Below are 7438 nucleotides of genomic sequence, written 5' to 3' on the forward strand. Positions count from 1 at the left end.
CGAAGCCGGTTCTCCAAGCCGGACCCGTAGGTATCGTTGTGTGCTCGCTCTCATTGGCCCGCCTAACCAGAAAATGCCTGCGGTACACCCATTTGGATAAGAGTGCACGCAGATGCGGGCCTCGACGGCTACACATTTCCTCGGGCGGCCGCCTCCCGGCCTCCGTGGAGCGCGGGATGCACGGTCCCATCGACAAGCCTCTCCCGTTTTTACCGTGGCGTCGCGGTTCACCACGGCGGGCGGGTCGGTCTCCTCCGCATAAAAAGGGGGACCCCCGCTTTTTGTTCCACGAAATCGCACAAGCTTTTTTCGCATCCACGGTTTGCCACCGCACACCAAAATGCCGATCCGGCTGCCTACTTTAGCCAACAGGTGGAGCCAGGCGCGCCGTACTTGCGCGGCACTTCCCACGTCCACCGAAGTCGGTGCCAAGGACCACTTTCGGCGCCGGAGCCGCGTACGAGCCTACTCGAGGCGGAAGAACGAAGCCAGCAAGGGCCTGGCCGCAAGTGCGTTCAATTGTCGGGACGTCCAAGTCCCTCGTTCTTCCGTGCTTCCTCTTTCGGCAAGTCGTTGCGGCACCTTCCCAAAGCGCGCAGACCCGCTAATCGCGACGAGCGCGACGTGGCCGTGCCGCCTTTCCCTCGGCAGCAAGCAAAACGCCTGGCAACGTCGACGCTCCCCTAACCGCGATCTCGCACCGTGTTTCGTGTGGCGAATTCAAAAGCCGGCCGGCGCTGCTGCAACCATTACGGTCGGTACGCATACGCCGCGGAGGGCGGGACGGTCATCGGAGCGTGCGGTTCCTCCATCGAGTACTGCGCACCTCGGCCGTCGCATCGCCGTGCCATGACCGGCCGCGCGTCAACGCGAACCGGTGCCAGCGAGATCCCTCGCCTGCAAGAACCGACCGGCAGCCTCCGTCACCCGAGGACGCGGAGGCGCTTGCCGCGGACGGCGGGACGGTATGCACTGGTGCACAGCGGACCCGTCACATCGCCAGTTCCTTGACCGACCGCCGACGCTTGTGCCGTTCCTCTCGTACTTGGCAGTCGCCGCGCGATTGTCGGGTCTCGTTCTTGCACGCTCGAACGGTCGGGAGGGCACTCGGCTGGCGTTTCGGGAACGCGCAGCCTCGCCTTCTACCGACGTAACCACGACTCGCCGTTCGCGCTCCGCCGCTCCTGTTTACAGTACTAGGCGGTCCCGCAGCGGTCGGGTCGCGCATTTCGAGCGCTTCGAGCCACGGTGCAGTGGCGGGTCGAAAGCCGACCTATGAGTGCGTTGCGCCGTTTGTACCCGCGTCCGCCACCTGGCCGACCGTCCAAGGTCGCGGTGTTGGCGTCCGCTGGGCGCAACAATTTGTCACGGGGTGCCGCTCCACATTCAGGCAGCCCCGTGGGGAAAAGCCGACCCCGCGTCCAAACGGGGTCAGCGGCAGAAAGTGTCGGGCGCAGACGCAGCTGAGGCGCTCACCCTTCACAATCCGTTAATGATCCTTCCGCAGGTTCACCTACGGAAACCTTGTTACGACTTTTACTTCCTCTAAATGATCAAGTTTGGTCATCTTTCCAACAGACCGGCGCAACCGAAAGGCCGCGCCGGACATCGGTCCGAAGACCTCACTAAATCATTCAATCGGTAGTAGCGACGGGCGGTGTGTACAAAGGGCAGGGACGTAATCAACGCGAGCTTATGACTCGCGCTTACTGGGAATTCCTCGTTCAAGGGGAACAATTGCAAGCCCCTATCCCAATCACGAAAGAAGTTCCACGGGTTACCCAGTCTTTTCAGACAGGGATAAAGACACGCTGCTTCCTTCAGTGTAGCGCGCGTGCGGCCCCGGACATCTAAGGGCATCACAGACCTGTTATTGCTCTGTTTCGTGCGGCTAGGAGCCGCTTGTCCCTCTAAGAAGGTTGTAAGGTGCTGGGAACCCCGCACCTATTTAATAGGCTAGAGTCTCGTTCGTTATCGGAATTAACCAGACAAATCGCTCCACCAACTAAGAACGGCCATGCACCACCATCCACCGAATCAAGAAAGAGCTCTCAATCTGTCAATCCTCCCAGTGTCCGGGCCGGGTAAGTTTTCCCGTGTTGAGTCAAATTAAGCCGCAGGCTCCACTCCTGGTGGTGCCCTTCCGTCAATTCCTTTAAGTTTCAGCTTTGCAACCATACTTCCCCCGGAACCCAAATACTTTGGTTTCCCGGAAGCTGCCCGCCGAGTCATTTGAGTAACTCAGGCGGATCGCTGGTTGGCATCGTTTATGGTCAGAACTAGGGCGGTATCTGATCGCCTTCGAACCTCTGACTTTCGTTCTTGATCAATGAAAACATTCTTGGCAAATGCTTTCGCAGTAGTTCGTCTTGCGACGGTCCAAGAATTTCACCTCTAGCGCCGCAATACGAATGCCCCCGTCCGTCCCTCTTAATCATTACCTCGTATTCCAAAAACCAACAGAACAGAAACGAGGTCTTGTTCTATTATTCCATGCAAGTTTATTCAGGCGACTCGCCTGCGTTGAGCACTCTAATTTTTTCAAAGTAAAAGCACCGGCCATCTCGAGGCACACAATGAAGTGCACCAAGAAAGAACCGGCATGATGTTCAGTCCGAGCCGTCGCATCGGGTAGATGCACTACTCGTCTGGAACTGAGATCCAACTACGAGCTTTTTAACCGCAGCAGCTTTAGTATACGCTATTGGAGCTGGAATTACCGCGGCTGCTGGCACCAGACTTGCCCTCCAATTGATCCTCGTTAAAGGATTTAGAGTGTACTCATTTCAATTACGGGGCCTCAAAAGAGTCCCGTATTGTTATTTTTCGTCACTACCTCCCCGTGCCGGGAGTGGGTAATTTGCGCGCCTGCTGCCTTCCTTGGATGTGGTAGCCGTTTCTCAGGCTCCCTCTCCGGAATCGAACCCTGATTCTCCGTTACCCGTAACAACCATGGTAAGCAAGTAACCTACCATCGAAAGTTGATAAGGCAGACACTTGAAAGAAACGTCGCCGGCTCGTGGCCATGCGATCAGCACAAAGTTATCCAGAGTCACCACACAATACGGGCCGAAACCCGATCGATCTTGGTCTAATAAAAGCACCCGTTACCCAAAGGGCTCCAGGCTCACTGCATGTATTAGCTCTAGAATTGCCACAGTTATCCAAGTAGGAAGAAACGATCTAAGGAACCATAACTGATTTAATGAGCCATTCGCGGTTTCGCCTTATTTCGGCATGTACTTAGACATGCATGGCTTAATCTTTGAGACAAGCATATGATTACTGGCAGGATCAACCAGGTAATCGTTCGACTGCGCGTCCGTCCTCGCCCTCGGCGGGCCGGACGCAGTCTGTGTGCGGCGGAGGCCACCTTCAGGCGCCCCAACACGCTTATTTTGCACTCCGAGATGACGGCGTTCGAGCTCGCTACGGCACAACCTTCCCGAAAGACGAGTGGGAGCCGTGCGGCAAGAAGCACGTTCATGCTCGCTCTTTTTCGTTGCATCGACTCGGTCGCGCCGTGCGGGTTGCCCAAGCCCGCTGCACTGTCGGTGGACCGGCCGGAACTAGCAACGGAGCCGAGACTGCAAAGCCGCCAGACGACGGGTCACGCCCGCGTCTTCGGCGCTTTCGCATCTGAATCGCCCGAGGACGACACGGAACACACCTCGATATCGTGGTAAAACGGCACCGTCCGACAACCAGCCCCTAACGCATCAAGCGGATGAGGCTGCAGACGACTGCCGTGGATTCCCCTGGAGCAGACCCGAGGACACGCTTGACGAGGCCGAAGCCCGCCGCATATCAGACACCCGGTCGCTTTCGCGTACGCCGCTCACGAGAACCCCCACATAATAGCAGCGATAAGTACCCAGACCTCCTTGGGCCCTAATACGAGCGTACTCGAGAAAATTTCACCGCGGGTGTGCCCCGAAACGTGTGGCATGTTGAGCGTGCCACAAGTCTACGTCGCTCTCAAACCCGCCGAGGTCGTAGAATTTGCGACCCTACTCACGAAATTCCCACCGAGGATACGGCCGCAAACGTACCGCACCTTGGGTAGGCCACGAGTTTGTGCAACACTACGCTGACGGCACAGCACCGAGGTCGTGCGCGCACGCACGGGAAAATTCCGCCGCGGTTTCTGCCGAAAACGTGAGGCACCACGACTCTCCGCAAGTTCGCGTCGACTGCGAAAGACCGAAGTCGTGAACGACGTGTCCGCTACTCGCCGCCGACACGCTGGACACCAAACGTACAACGACTCGACGGCGTCGTAGAGGCCCACGACGCGGTTTTCCTTAACGACGTCTCGGCGTGGCACCGACAGGTTAGAACGGCCGACCAACGTTCCCTGTCCGCCGTTCGGCTCAGTCGAAGGGCTCGGCGACTTCGGCAACGCTGCGAAGCCGCACGGTGACGCACGCCATGTCCCCATTTTTTTTTTTCTTTCTGCGTCTGCCGGGGTGCCCCTATAATAGCAGCGATAAGCACCCAGACCGCCGTGGGTCGCTCGCCCCGGCTGACGTGGTTTTTCGTACTCCTGCGGCGGTCGCCGTCAAGCACGTCCAAATACGCTACTTTCGTGGGCGCATTCACGCTCTTTCGCTTCGCCGGAGTGCCAGCACTCACTCTGCCAAAAACGGCGAACATCCGAGCGGCGGTTCCCACTTTTGCGTCGGCGTCGCAAACCCCGCCCCGGCAGACGAGGTTTGCCGTACTCGTGCGACGGTGGCCGGCGGGCACGTCGAAAGACGCCGATATCGTGCGCGAATTGGCGCACCTTGGCTTCACCGGAGTGCCGCCACTGACTCCTCCAAAAACGGCGAAGATCCGAGCGGCGCTTCCCACTTTCGCATCGGCGTCCCGAACTCCGCCCCGGCTGACGCGGTTTACCGTACTCGTGCGACGGTCGCCGGCGAGCACGTGGAAAGACGCCGATATCGTGCCCGAATCGGCTCCGTTCGGCTTCGCCGGAGTGCCAGCACTGGCTCGGCGAAAGACGACGAACATCCGAGCGACGGTTCTCACTATTGCGTACGCGTCGCAAACCCCGCCCCGGCAGACGCACTTTGCCGTACTCGTGCGACGGTCGCCGGCGAGCACGTAGAAAGACGCCGATATCGTGCCGGAATCGGCCCCGTTTGGCTTCGCCGGAGTGCCAGCACTCACTCGGCCACAAACGGCGAACATCCGAGCGGCGGTTCCCACTTAGCCGTCGGCGTCCCGAACTCCGCCCCGGCAGACGCGGTTGCCGAGCTCGTGCGACTAGCGACCGCGAAGCCGTCTCGCGACGCCGCTTTCGTGCGCGGCTCCCACTGCGACCTGGGTCACCCGAGGTCGACGAGCAAAAAAGAATGTCGAAAAAAATTTTTTTTTTTTTTTGCGTCTGCCGGGGTGCCCCTATAATAGCAGCGATAAGCACCCAGACCGCCATGGGTCGCTCGCCCCGGCTGACGTGGTTTTTCGTTTTCCTGCGGTGGTCGTCGTCAAGCACGTCCAAACACGCCACTTTCGTGGGCGCATTCGCGCTCTTTCGCTTCGCCGGAGTGCCAGCACTCACTCTGCCAAAAACGGCGAACATCCGAGCGGCGGTTCCCACTTTTGCGTCGGCGTCGCAAACCCCGCCCCGGCAGACGAGGTTTGCCGTACTCGTGCGACGGTGGCCGGCGGGCACGTCGAAAGACGCCGATATCGTGCGCGAATTGGCGCACCTTGGCTTCACCGGAGTGCCGCCACTGACTCCTCCAAAAACGGCGAAGATCCGAGCGGCGCTTCCCACTTTCGCATCGGCGTCCCGAACTCCGCCCCGGCTGACGCGGTTTACCGTACTCGTGCGACGGTCGCCGGCGAGCACGTGGAAAGACGCCGATATCGTGCCCGAATCGGCTCCGTTCGGCTTCGCCGGATTGCCAGCACTGGCTCGGCGAAAGACGACGAACATCCGAGCGACGGTTCTCACTATTGCGTACGCGTCGCAAACCCCGCCCCGGCAGACGCACTTTGCCGTACTCGTGCGACGGTCGCCGGCGAGCACGTAGAAAGACGCCGATATCGTGCCGGAATCGGCCCCGTTTGGCTTCGCCGGAGTGCCAGCACTCACTCGGCCACAAACGGCGAACATCCGAGCGGCGGTTCCCACTTAGCCGTCGGCGTCCCGAACTCCGCCCCGGCAGACGCGGTTGCCGAGCTCGTGCGACTAGCGACCGCGAAGCCGTCTCGCGACGCCGCTTTCGTGCGCGGCTCCCACTGCGACCTGGGTCACCCGAGGTCGACGAGCAAAAAAGAATGTCGAAAAAAATTTTTTTTTTTTTTTTTGCGTCTGCCGGGGTGCCCCTATAATAGCAGCGATAAGCACCCAGACCGCCATGGGTCGCTCGCCCCGGCTGACGTGGTTTTTCGTTTTCCTGCGGTGGTCGTCGTCAAGCACGTCCAAACACGCCACTTTCGTGGGCGCATTCGCGCTCTTTCGCTTCGCCGGAGTGCCAGCACTCACTCTGCCAAAAACGGCGAACATCCTAGTGGCGGTTCCCACTTTTGCGTCGGCGTCGCCAACCCCGCCCCGGCATACGCGGTTTGCCGTACTCGTGCGGCGGTGGCCGGCGGGCACGTCGAAAGACACCGATATCGTGCGCGAGTCGATGCTTCTTGGTCTCGCAGGAGGGCCGCCACTCACTCCTGCAAAAACGGCGAAGATCCGAGCGGCGCTTCCCACTTTTTCGTCGGCGTCGCAAACCTCGCCCCGGCAGACGCGCTTTGCCGTACTCGTGCGACGGTCGCCGGCGAGCACGTCGAAATACGCCGATATCGTGCCCGAATCGGCCCCGTTTCGCTTCGCCGGAGTGCCAGCACTCGCTCGGCCAAAGACGACGAACATCCGAGCGACGGTTCCCACTATTGCGTACGCGTCGCGAACCCCGCCCCGGCAGACGCGGTTTGCCGTACTCGTGCGGCGGTGGCCGGCGGGCACGTCGAAAGACGCCGATATCGTGCACGAATTGGCGCTCCTTGGCTTCACCGGAGTGCCAGCACTCACTCGGCCAAAAACGGCGAACATCCGAGCAGCGGTACCCACTTAGCCGTCGGCATCCCGAACTCCGCGCCGGCTGACGCGGTTGCCGAGCTCGTGCGACTAGCGACCGCGAACGCGTCTCGCGACGCCGCTTTCGTGCGCGGCTCCCATTGCGACCTGGGTTACCCGAGCTCGACCAGCAAAAAAGAAGGTCGAAAATTTTTTTTTTTTTTTCTGCGTCTGCCGGGGTGCCCCTATAATAGCAGCGATAAGCACCCAGACCGCCGTGTGTCGCTCGCCCCGGCTGACGTGGTTTTTCGTACTCCTGCAGCGGTCGCCGTCACGCACGTCCAAATACGCCACTTTCGTGGGCGCATTCGCGCTCTTTCGCGTCGCCGGAGTGCCAGCACTCACTCTGCCAAA

General features: G+C 60.1%; 1 non-coding gene across 1 annotated transcript; it reads right to left on the reverse strand.

Moving 5' to 3' along the window:
* Positions 1-1490: 1490 nt before the first annotated feature.
* Positions 1491-3305, reverse strand: LOC142793769 (small subunit ribosomal RNA). Its single transcript, XR_012891807.1, has one exon. It is a non-coding gene; the product is annotated as a small subunit ribosomal RNA (ribosomal RNA).
* Positions 3306-7438: the final 4133 nt, after the last annotated feature.

The sequence above is a fragment of the Rhipicephalus microplus genome, unplaced genomic scaffold (genome assembly GCF_043290135.1).
Source record: "Rhipicephalus microplus isolate Deutch F79 unplaced genomic scaffold, USDA_Rmic scaffold_329, whole genome shotgun sequence".
In the NCBI taxonomy this organism is placed as follows: domain Eukaryota; kingdom Metazoa; phylum Arthropoda; class Arachnida; order Ixodida; family Ixodidae; genus Rhipicephalus; species Rhipicephalus microplus.